The sequence below is a fragment of the Lissotriton vulgaris genome, chromosome 2_1 (genome assembly GCF_964263255.1).
Source record: "Lissotriton vulgaris chromosome 2_1, aLisVul1.2, whole genome shotgun sequence".
NCBI lineage: Eukaryota > Metazoa > Chordata > Amphibia > Caudata > Salamandridae > Lissotriton > Lissotriton vulgaris.
The window spans coordinates 700,697,759-700,709,908 of NC_141687.1; positions in this window are offsets into that span (position 1 = coordinate 700,697,759).

Here is a 12,150-nt window from a genome sequence, read left to right on the forward strand (position 1 = left end):
AGAAGGAATAGTTATAGTCAGTCCTATCCATAGTATCAGGACTAGTGCTACACTACATAAACATATTTGGCAGCATGTTTTACAACAATTTCGTCTAGGCCTTCCATTCACACTGGAATCAGACATTTTGGCTCAAAAGAAGTTTTCAACCCCTCTTTGTAACTTTGTACAGATTGCTTACACAGGGCAACGTTCAGGTTGGTTCTTCTTCTTCGGTGTTCTGGTCAGCAATCAATTCTTTATCACTTTCGTCACTTATATCAAGATTTTCAAATACCTCCAACACCAGATACTTCCATTCAGGATTCTGATATTTATTGGTCAGTCTTTTTATTCGGGCACTTATTCTCTTAGGCTTTGCTCGTGACTGCTCAGCTTCGCTGTAGTCTTGATTCTCTTGCTCAAGTTTTCCCTCTACAGTCTTTAGTCTTAGTCTCAGTCTTTTGATGAACCTTGGTTCTCTATTCTTCTTCTTGAATCTTTTAACTGGCACTGTTATTTGGCTTTCTTCTAATGCTCTTTTGTTTTCATTCAGTTGTGGCACATCTATTTCAACGTCTTCTTCTTCCCTTTCTGTCTGACTAGTCCCAGGTCTTATTTCAGTTTCTTCTGCCTGGTTACTAAACTGGCCTTGTTCAGGTGTATACTGATTTTGACTTTTGATTGTTTCAACTTCAGTTTCCTGAACACATTCGTCTAGTTCTATCTGATCCTGTTCAAGCACTTCGAACTTTTGATCTTCTTCCGCTTGAACTTCCGCCCTATTTTCTATCTGTCCCTTTTCAATCTCAGGAGTTCTTGGGGTGTGTCAATAACCTGTTCTGTCCCTATCTGACCTTCCTCCTCATCTGTTTTGACATGGATTTCAATGATCTGATTATCTCCTTCTATTCCTGTCTCATCCTCACTATCCCACTCTCTATCTAAGTAGGTTTGTCTTCTGGTTCTTATTGGATCGAGTGTCAGGTCGATTACTGGGACCCACTCATCTTGACTGGTGCTCGGTTGTTCTTCTTCAGCTACTTCAGGACCAACTTCTGGAGACCCCTCAGCTGCACATCCTTCAGCCGCAGTTTCTTCATCTTCTGTCACCTTTTTCGTATGACTGGCATGGATCCACTGTGGCACACCCGCACACTTCACCGCACAGAATCACTTGTCTTTTTTTTCCCCAATTTGGTGCAAGGCAGCTCGACCTAGTGTGTTTCTTAATTACAACCCAATCACCAGGGTTCAAATCATGGGCTGGAGTTGCTGGCCTGGCGACGGCGTCTTCCCCAATCTGGTGAGAGATAGAAAGCACTTGGTCCCCCAGTTGCTTGCAGTACTCTAGTACCAAATCAACAGAAATGCTTATCAGTTTGTGTCCTGGTACCCATGCTTGCCGCATTACTCTTCCCATCAGTATTTCATGGGGGCTCAGGCCTGTCTTTCGATCTGGAATACTTCTGAGCCCCATCAGGACAAGGGGAAAAGCGTCTATCCAATTCATTCCAGTAGATTCACACATTTTTCCCAATCTTGACTTGATAGTGCCATTCAGTTGTTCTACCACTCCAGAAGCCTCAGGGCGATATGCACAGTGCAATTTTTGTGTAATCTTGAATGCTTCACAGATTTGGCCTATTATTTCATTCTGAAAATGCCCACCTCTGTCTGATTCAATTGTGACTGGAAAACCGTACCTAGGTATTAGTTCCCTCAGTAACAATTTGGCTACAGTGATGCTATTGTTCTTTCTTGCCGGATAAGCTTCTACCCACTTTGAAAATAGGCAAACAATGACAAGGACGTACTTCATTCCTTTACAAGGGGGTAACTGTATAAAGTCAATTTGTAATCTTATGAAAGGACCTTCTGCTTTTGCAATTTTACCTGGTAAAACTACTGTTTTCTTTCCAGGATTGTATTGTTGACAGGTCAAGCACCTCTGGCAGAGTGCCTCTGCAATGTTTCTGAATTTCGAATTGAAACATGTCTGTCTAAAGAGACGGACCATTGCATCTCTTCCTACATGTGGACCTCCGTGGATTAACCTAGCCAAAGGAGCAAGCAAGCTGTCTGGCAACACAGGCATATCATTACTGGAGACAATGACACCATCCTCATTCCTTCTCTGACAATCCAATTTTCTCAACCTTTTCTTTTCCTTTTGCCCTGCTGCATCCTGTAATTCTTTCAGTTCTTCCCACGTTTGTACATCTTCAAACACCATAAGTTGGCGGCTGTTTCCGCCCCCCAATTTGATATTGACTGACATTTTATATTTTGCACAATGTTGGGCCAGTTGGTCAGCATATCGATTACCTGCTGTCACATTGTCATCGCCAGATTTGTGAGCAGCACACTTGACCACTGCCAATTCCTTTGGTAACTGGATTGCTTCCAGTAGTTCCTGTAAAACTTTTCCGTTTCTGATAGGAGTACCTGAAGAAGTCAGGAACTTTCTTTGCAGCCACAATTGGCCGAAGTCATGCACAACCCCATAACCATTCTGGCTATCCGTGTATATGGTTATTCTCTTATTTTTCCCAATTTTACAGGCTCTTGCCAATGCAACCAATTCGGCTACTTGTGCAGACTTGACTCCAAACAAATAAGATGCTTCTACTGCACGCTCTAATGTACACATGGCATATGCAGCACTTAGGCCTCCATCCGCATGTCTTAGACACGAGCCATATACAAATAGTTTGTAATCTTCAACAGTCAGAGACATTTCTTTAATGCCTGGACGTGGTTTTGTACTAAACTCAGTCAGGTCAAGGCAATCATGCTCGACCTCTCCTTTTACTTCTGCAATGAGTGAATTTGGTAATAGGGTAGCTGGATTCAATATGTTACATCTAATCACCCACTACATGCCCAACAGAAACCTACGATCTAATCAGACCTTTCTCGCAGTGACCCCCAGAATTAAAAGATCTAGATCTGGAGGTAGGACGTTTTCCTACAATGCTGCCAGGGCCTGGAACGCCCTTCCACTGCATCTAAGAGCTAACTCCAACCTTACGGTCTTCCGTAAACAGCTGAAAACCTTCCTATTTCACCCAGTCTAACTAACTCCCATTCCTCTCCCCTCTGGGTCCTCAGGGTCGGATTCACGGTATTCCTAGCGCTTGGACGCCTCCGGGCACAAATTCGCGCTCTGCAAATTCACATCCTATCCTATCCTATCCTACATCGAGTAATGGTTACGTTTGCGGCACCCACTAGAATTCTCTCATACTTGGTCAGCCGACTAGGTGTGAGATACTGGGTTTTAGTTCTGGTCAGTAATATTACAACTGCATGTGGAACATACACAGTTACAGGATGTCCCATAATGATGGATTCACTCTGTTCAAGACTCATGCAAGTTGCAGCCACTGCTTTCAGGCATCTAGGCAATCCAGCAGCCACTGGATCCAAAGTAGCAGAAAAATATGCCACTGGACGTCTAGTCAAACCATGCGCTTGGGTTAGAACTGACAGTGCACAATTGTCTTGTGTGTCACAAAACAGTGCAAATTATTTTGAGTAATCAGGCCTTCCCAATGCGGGGGCTGTACACAGACATTCTCGTAACTTTGTAAAAGTTGATATGCTTTCATCATCCCACTCCACTGGATCTTTTGCTCCTTTCTTTGTCATTTTTAATAATGGTTTTGCTAGGACTGCAAATCCCACAATCCACTGTCTGCAGTATCCTACAACTCCAAGGAACATTCTGATTTCTTTCTGGGTATTTGGTAGTTCCATGGTTCGAATTATTCGAATTCTTTCTGTGGTAACTTTTCTGATACCTTTCTCTATCTGGTGTCCCAGATATTTCACTGAGGAGGTGCAGAACTGTAATTTGTATGGTGATACTTTATGCCCTCCTTCACCTAAATGGTTCAGTAAGGCAATGGTGTCAACAACACAGTCTTTCCGACTTTTAGAGGCCACCAAGAGGTCGTCTATGTATTGCACTAGGACTGATTCTCCAGGTAAGACCAAGGATTCAAGGCATTTTTTCAGAATCTTATTGAAAATCGAAGGACTCTATGTGTACCCCCGAGGGACACGATTCCAGACGTAGACATGACTGTCAAATTCAAATGAGAAAAGAAATTTGCTGTCTGGGTGTAATGGAATTGAAAAGAATGCATGACATAGGTCAATGACGGTAAACCATCCAGCATTCCATGGAATTTGGTACAAAATTACTGCAGGGTTTGGAACAATAGGACAGCAAGGAACAACGATTTCATTTACCTTGCGCAGGTCCTGTACTTTCCACTAGGTTTCTTGATTCCAATTTTGGGCGAATTACAAGGACTGCTCATCACTTCTTGTATAATGTTTGCTTCTAACAATCTTTTTATTTTGATGGCAACCCCTGCTTTTACTTCTGCACTCATTTTGCACTGTTTGGTATTTGGGTAAACTGCATCTTCTTTTATGGCTATTTTAATTGGGTCAACATTTGCCATTAATCCTACATCTTTTCCAGTAAAATCCCATACCTCTGGTTTCACTGTCTGTTGGAGTTCTTCAGGTAAGTCTTGTATTGTCAGTCTTTTAATTTCTGAGTCAGGCCTTATTAACATTAATTTGTAAATTCTGTCTTCATCTGGGGTCTGAATCTCAACACCCTTTGGGATGCAAAAGATGGTGCAATTCATTTTGCACAGCAAGTCTCCTCCTAGTAAGTTCACACAACTTGAATCACAGACAACGAATCTATGCATTTCTTTAAAATTCCCTATTGTAACCTCCATTGGCTCGGTAACTGGAGTACTAACTAATTGATTAGAAACACCCACTACTTGGATTGCTACTCCCGAGAGGGGTAGGTTTGGAACATCTGCTGTTCTCACAGTAGAACGGGTATCACCAGTGTCCAACATAAAGGTGACATCATTTCCTTCAACCTTTCCTTCAATGTATGGCCCTGACTGGTCCACAGGCAAGGAAGCGCCAAGCACGCACTCCTCATCCTCCCCCCTCAGGCACCGTCAGTAAGGTTCATCACAGAGGAATGTATCATTCAACAGGAATTGCGAAGTTGCTGCATTTCTATCCTCCCTTCCTTCCCAAACCTCTGCTTCCTCACCCTGTTGTGCTTTGCTCCTATAGTTTGGCCTAGGTGCACGAGGCAACTGTTGCTGTTTTACCTGTTGCTGTGTCTTTCGTGGTCCCTCATTCTGCACCTGCGGATTTAAATCATTAATTTGTACATTATCATTCTGCACAGCCTTACACTCGCCCCTCCAGTTCCCTATCTTTCCGCACCCGTGACAGGGGAACTTTTTTCGAGCCTCTTCTCGGCTCACTTTTTACTCAGGGCTTTCCTCCACCCCCAGGGCCTTGATTCTGGGTATTATTCATTTTACTTAACTGTTGTTCTTGGCTCTCTGCTAATTTTACTTGTGCCCACATAACTTTTTCCTTCAATTCTTTTCGTTTATTTTCCTGCCCATCTTCACAATATTTGGCATATTTCAGGACCTCATCAATTGGTTTAGCTTGCCAGCAGATTTTATTGTCTTTGATCCACTGAGAAATCTCAGGTCTTAACCCTAGCACGAATCGATAAATGAAGTGGGTCATATCCTTCATCTCAATATTATCTAGTCCACTGTACGTTTTGAACACCTGTAACAGTCGTTCATAGTATGAATGTACAGTTTCATCACGATTTTGGGTAGTTCTATCTATGCGGGTCCAATCAGTTACTTTAGCAGGCACCTTTCCTTTCAAGTGCAGTATTACCTGGTTGTATTTTTTCATTACTTCTCCCGAAGGAGCTCCTGTCTTTGGGTCTCTGGCATATTCTTCACTTGGCCAATCAACAGCAATTTTACAGTCTGTCCACAAATCTACAGGAACTACAATGTCAAAGAACCCATCTAGATCTTTCAGGAGACATTTTTGAATCTTAACAAATCTCTCAACCTGTCTGTACCATTCTACAGGTTTTTCTCGTAGTTTTGGGAAATCATTTGTAAATGACACAATATCCTGTCGGGACCAAGGCAAATGTACATATCCTCCACCTGGCACTTCTCGCATAGGGTACATAGTTTCTGCCTTGTCAGCTTCTTTTAGGACATATTCAGAAATCATTTGTCTGGATCTACTGTCTTCCTTTTTCTTTGCCCATCTGGCTTTCCATTTTTCTAGGTCTCCCCATTTCTGTAACAGATTCAATAATTCTCTTATCTGAACCTTCTTTCCTGACACATTCATGTTTTCAAAGTCTTTGTCAGAAAATTCTGCTCTGTAGGGTTTTTGCAGCACTTTAGATCTGCTGACGTCTATTCTCATGCTAGCTGCTGTGTCCATTAATTTCTCATGGAACACTCTGGTGTTTCTGGTAATACTTTTGCAGATAAACAGTAATTCTTCCTCACTAAGGGTGTTCAACCTGTCTAGTCCTACATTCTATTCTTAATTTGTAAATATCTAATGGTTTTGGCTGAGGATTAATTTTCTCTAATTCTCGGGACCATCGATCTATTTCTTCCGGAGTCACTACTGTGGCACTTCTGGTACCTGAAGCTGACTCTATCTGAACTTCTCTTGCACCAATCTAAGTACTCTTTCTCTGGGAACTGCCTTCTGGTTCCCTTATGGGCAAATCCATCAGGGAAATTACAGACTTGCATTCACTTGCCTGGTCATCAACTATTAAGGGCTCTTTTCTTGGCTGCACCACAGCTGGAGTAATAACGGTAGTCTTTGGACTAGCCGGTTTATCCCCGTAAAGAGGAACAACTGGGCCAATAGTTACTGGAATTGTCAGAGCTTCAGGACTTGAATTTCACTGGGATATTTTCTGAATGAGTTAATTTCTCTGTTTAACTAGAGCTTCTCTTTCTCGGTCCTGTTAAACCTTTTCTATGGAGGTTTCATGTATTACTTGTGGAATTAAAGGAGGGTAAAGATTCGGTGCAGTCGGAATGGTCATACTTGGTCCCTCACCACAGGATGGTCTGTAACATGGAACAGTCGGATCGGGCATGCTCGACCCCTCATTACCACTAGGCCTATAACCTGGACCTGTCGGATCTGATGCACTTGCCCTTCTTTTACTGGGAGGTCTCAAGAAGGGGTTTTTTGCACTCAGGGACCTAGACTCCTCATCATATGGTGGTGGATTTTTCATTAATAAATCCTCCAGGTATTCATCTTCAGAATCACCCGCAGTCATTAAGTGTTGGGTTTTCTCTGTCCTTTTTCCTCCTACGGGTTCGTCTACAGTACGTACTGGGAACAGTCCTTCTATCATCATGTTCTATCTCCACTGCTTAATTTTTTTCTCTTTTGCTTCTCCATGCATTTTCGGATACCATTTGCTTATTTCCTTGTCAATTCTAGGTCTATCTCTCTCAAAGGCCTCAATCTCCCATTCTTCTAAAGCCTCATATTGCGTCAGTCTTGGTCTGGGATGTAAATCATTCATTCGGGTCCTCAAATTAAACAAAATTCTACCATTAAAGGTACCATCTCAAGGGAATGCTAAAACTCCGTCATCTTTGGTATATTCCACCCAATTTTCCAACCATACACAGGTATGATACCCTTTGTCAAATAACATGAATGATGCGGGAGTATCAGGTGGTGGAATGATTATACCTTCTCTAGTTTTGATGGGTTTATCCTTCTTGAAGTAATTTTTAACTTTGTCTACGAGAGTCGTTTTTCTCTTGCTTCTGTACATATTATACGGTCTGCTTTTTAACATCTGTTCCTTACCAAAACCTAAGTATTTCGGATCAGGTAAAAATTCTGGATACCACATATACTTCGTAAAACCTAGTTTGTGCGTGAATTACGTACTCTTGTTTACTATTTTTCTTCCAATGCTAGCGCGTCTTGTAAGTTTCAACAACCAATCAACTCTGGGTTTGCAAACAATTTCGACCAATGGGTGCGCGGCCTTTTCGTGAGACAGGTTCCCACGCTTCTGCACTCACCCCTCCCTTATAATACCAGCTCCGTTACACACCCGCTGTTTCGACCAATACCAGCACGGCACAGAGTGACGTCAGCGCAGCTCCGCGACTGACTCCCTCCTTCACAAGGTAACGGAAACTTGATTTCTTTCTTAAAGTGCAAATGCTCTATTTAATTTACAACGTATAACATTCGCCACTGTACTCGAGTGTCTAGAAAGGAAAGATTTGTTTCACTGCAAGTAAACCTCTTCTGTCTACTTTTCATATACTGCGGATAGATCCCTTCTGCCTACCCTTCACACAAGCATTAGAGAACCTGCTACTTCTTTGACTCATCCACTCGTTTCACTAGCGAACTCCTTTGCTATCACTCAGGCTCCGACGAACTTACTACTCCTTCCGTGTGACCCTTACTAGGTTATATCACAACTGAAGTTTCATTAACGAACTCGTTGCTATCATTTATTCAACTATTCATACAGGAAACCCTAATTAGCGCTTCCAGTTCTGCATAACCATGCACTAATTTTCCTCGAGCCACTGACCTCACCGTGAAGTGGATTCTCCTCACCACCCGCTATTCTGCCTCCGGAGATTCCAGACAAACATATAACAATTACTATCGAGTTTGTTAATACATATAACAATATAGCAGCATTTCATCAAAACATTTCAAAACATTTCATAACATTTCAAAGCAATTTCATATTCAATCGATCGATACTTTTAGCAGCAATAAAATTTTAGCAGCAATTATTATTTTACACAGTTTATCAACAAGTAACCTATCTACCTATCTTAACTAGTACCTAAACCATTTCCTCTGCTACCAATAATTACTGATAGAGCGCGCAGGTCACCCGACTGACTCTGATACCATATAGTGCACACTTGGGCCCATAAAAATAATATTTTCACTGTACTGTAATCAGGTAACCTACACACTATTATCAGTAATTCAGTTCACTTTTGTTTGTTTCCATGTAACTGACTTACCAATCCTTGAAACAGGTACCTATGATCACAATGGATCAGGGAGCTAGCTGTGGGAGTAAGTAGACAACACAAAATACCATGTACCATTGAAATAACGGTTTGTACTGTTTATAATGACCACAGACTCAAGAAGTTTTAAACACCTTTATCTAATCATCTTCATTATCATATGCCATGAGCCACAAATTTACACAGATCAAACTGTCTATAACTAGAATGAGAAATATTGTATAGCTATGAATGAGAGTAAGAAACATTTAGAAATCGAAAAGTAAAGGGAAGGGAAAAATAAGGAACACGCTATTCTAGCTTGGCAGACTTTCACAACTTCACTAAGGCGGGTAAAGAAAGGGAACATACTAATCAAAGTAGACTTTCGACATTCACTAACGGTTCAGAGGAAACAAAACGTATTCAATTTGATTTATTCAGATGTACTTATTCTCTATACGGAGGGTAAGAATGGAACAAACCATATAGACGAACAATTCTGTATTTAACTAAAGGTAGTGAGAAAAGTGGAACATGCTAATTATTATTATTATTATTATTAAAGGCTTTTATATCGCGCTCTATTACTAAAAAAATAGTATCCTGGCGCGTTGAAGGCAGAGCAGACTAGGTGGGCATAAATATCTAGGAATACAGGGAGTGGGGAGGATTAGGCTATAATATTAAAAAGATGGGTTTTTAGACTCTTCTTAAAGGAGCAGAGGGTCGGTGCAGTTTTTAGATAAAGAGGTAAAGTATTCCAAGATTTCGCTGCTCTCACTGAAATCGATTGACCGCCAAGTCTGCAATATTTGAATTTGGGGACAGCCATTTGGCACAAATTGGCCGAGCGCAAAGGGCGATTGGGAATGTACAGGGAGAACCTATTTCTCAAGTAGACAGGCCCAGTGTGATGAATGGCTCGATACGCCAGCACTAGGATTTTAAACAAAATCCTGTGGGCAACAGGGAGCCAGTGCAACGCGCGGAGAAGAGGTCGAGCACTGGAACGCCTTGGGACATTGAACAGGAGTCTGGCAGCGGCGTTCTGAATAACCTGAAGGCGATGAATCAGGTAAGCCGGTAGGCCAGAGAACAGTCCATTAGCGTAGTCTAACCGAGAGAGTACCAATGCCCGAATAACAGTCTCTTTAGCTTCTTTCGGTAATAGAGGGAAAAACCTGCGCACAGTTTTTAAGGTGAAAAAGCAGACTCCAGTGACTTTGTTTATATGGTCTTCAAACTTAAGATTCTTACCGAACCAAACCCCCAAATTCTTCACTGGGCCCGAAGCAGCTTTTGGAGGGGGTAGGTCGGTAGGCCAAAGACGGTCACTAAAGTCCTCAGGGAAAGAGCCATATAGCAGGATCTCGGATTTGCTTTCGTTACATTTTAACTGGGCATTAGCTAACCATTGGAAGACAGAAGATAGGCAAAATTGGGCCGCCGACGTATCTAAATTGTCTTTGGGCCAGGTAAACAACAATTGCGTATCGTCGGCGTACGCCATAATTTTTGCCCCTAACTGTTCAGCCAGGTAGATCAGAGGGGTAAGATAAATATTGAAAAGCAAAGGGCTTAACATAGACCCCTGAGGAACACCAGTAGAAAGCAATTTAGGAGTGGAAGCAAAGGGGGGCAACCAAACTTGTTGCGTGCGGTTATTTAAAAAAGAGGTCAACCAGTCAAATACGGAGCCAGTAATACCTATATCGGCTAGTCTGGAGAGTAGAAGAGAGTGAGGCACCGTATCGAAGGCGGCAGAGAGGTCCAATAAAATCAGAGCCGCTCTGCCGCCCCCGTCAAGACACTCCCGAATAGCCCATAATGCATGAAAACTAATTTATGGAAAAATGGGGAGAAAGGAACGTTTGCAATTATGCTTTATTCAAGACGTTAGAAAGGAAGTTTAGAAAACGAACACCCACATAGATTATATTTACCTAGGACAGATCGAAGACTAACCCTGGCCACGGGTCAGTTGGAAAAGGCGGGAAAGGACCCTCAAGGACTTAGGTTGCCAGTAGGCGACCGGATACAGCTCATGGACAGTCAGGACAGGATAACTCCAGGATTTGGATCACGACCGGGTTCACCAAAGGGTATGACCAACACCCGCAGCTTCGGTTGCAACGCCTGCGCTACTCCCTCTCTGCAAGGAATCTGCCAATAACCCTGATTGAGTTCTCGAATCGCCCAGCAAAGTGCTTCGCCAGAAATTAAGGTTTCCCAAACCCCGACTGAGTCTGTGGAAATACGGACAGAGTGCTCCGTAGCTCTCTGTATCAATCACCTATAAAGTTCGTTGAGTCAGTGACAGGCCAGCTATTCGGACAAGTCGGACAATTTCTCTAGCTAAACCTAGGCTAGTTATACTGTTTTCGGGTCGGTGTACCACCCACCAATGTTGCAATTGAAAGGATCCCCAAGTACTGATTGGTCAAAAGAGGAGGTTAAGTCATCACACCACCTAAATTTTAGACTTTCTCAAGCTTAATGTTCATTTTCGAACCCACCCCTTACATTCTAGTTTCCCATGGCACATGTTTTACAGAGAACAATGAGGTACACAGCAGTTTAATACAATTGTTGCAATTGCAGGTACAGTTCAGCTTCGTCCTGCTGGGTTACAGGTCGATTCTCATGAGCATCTTGGCTTCGGCTGCCAGCTGGCTGAGTTCCACTGCGGCATGGCTTTCTTTTCCCCCATCACGTGACTGGGACCATATGAGCTTTAAATATGGAGTAGTAAGCATCTCCCAGGCCCAAAGAATACGATACAGGAAAAGTAAGCGAAAACAATTTAGAAATACAGAAAAAAATGAATACACTGTATACCATGATTGGCTATACTACACCCCTTACTTTATAGTAACTATAGCATTAGGGTAAGTGCAGAACAAACAGCTTTGCAAAAGCGGCAATGCAAGCATAGAGCATATGAGAAAACAAAGCAGCCATCTTAAGTGCACTGCGCATGAGCAACAAATTCCCACCAGAACTGCGAGTGTGTCACATCACGTGGTTATGACCGACGCATGCGCAGTCTAATTCCCACAAGGCAGCGGCCATTTTAGAGGCAAGCGTTATTACTGTTTAGTAACACATAGGCAAGCGTCGCTGGGACACCCCGTGTAGTGTAAAAAAGTGCAATATTAGTAAGACACACAGATTGATTACATAGTTAAGGTTATGTGAGGTTCTTGAATACAAGCAAGTCGCATAATGTGCGAAT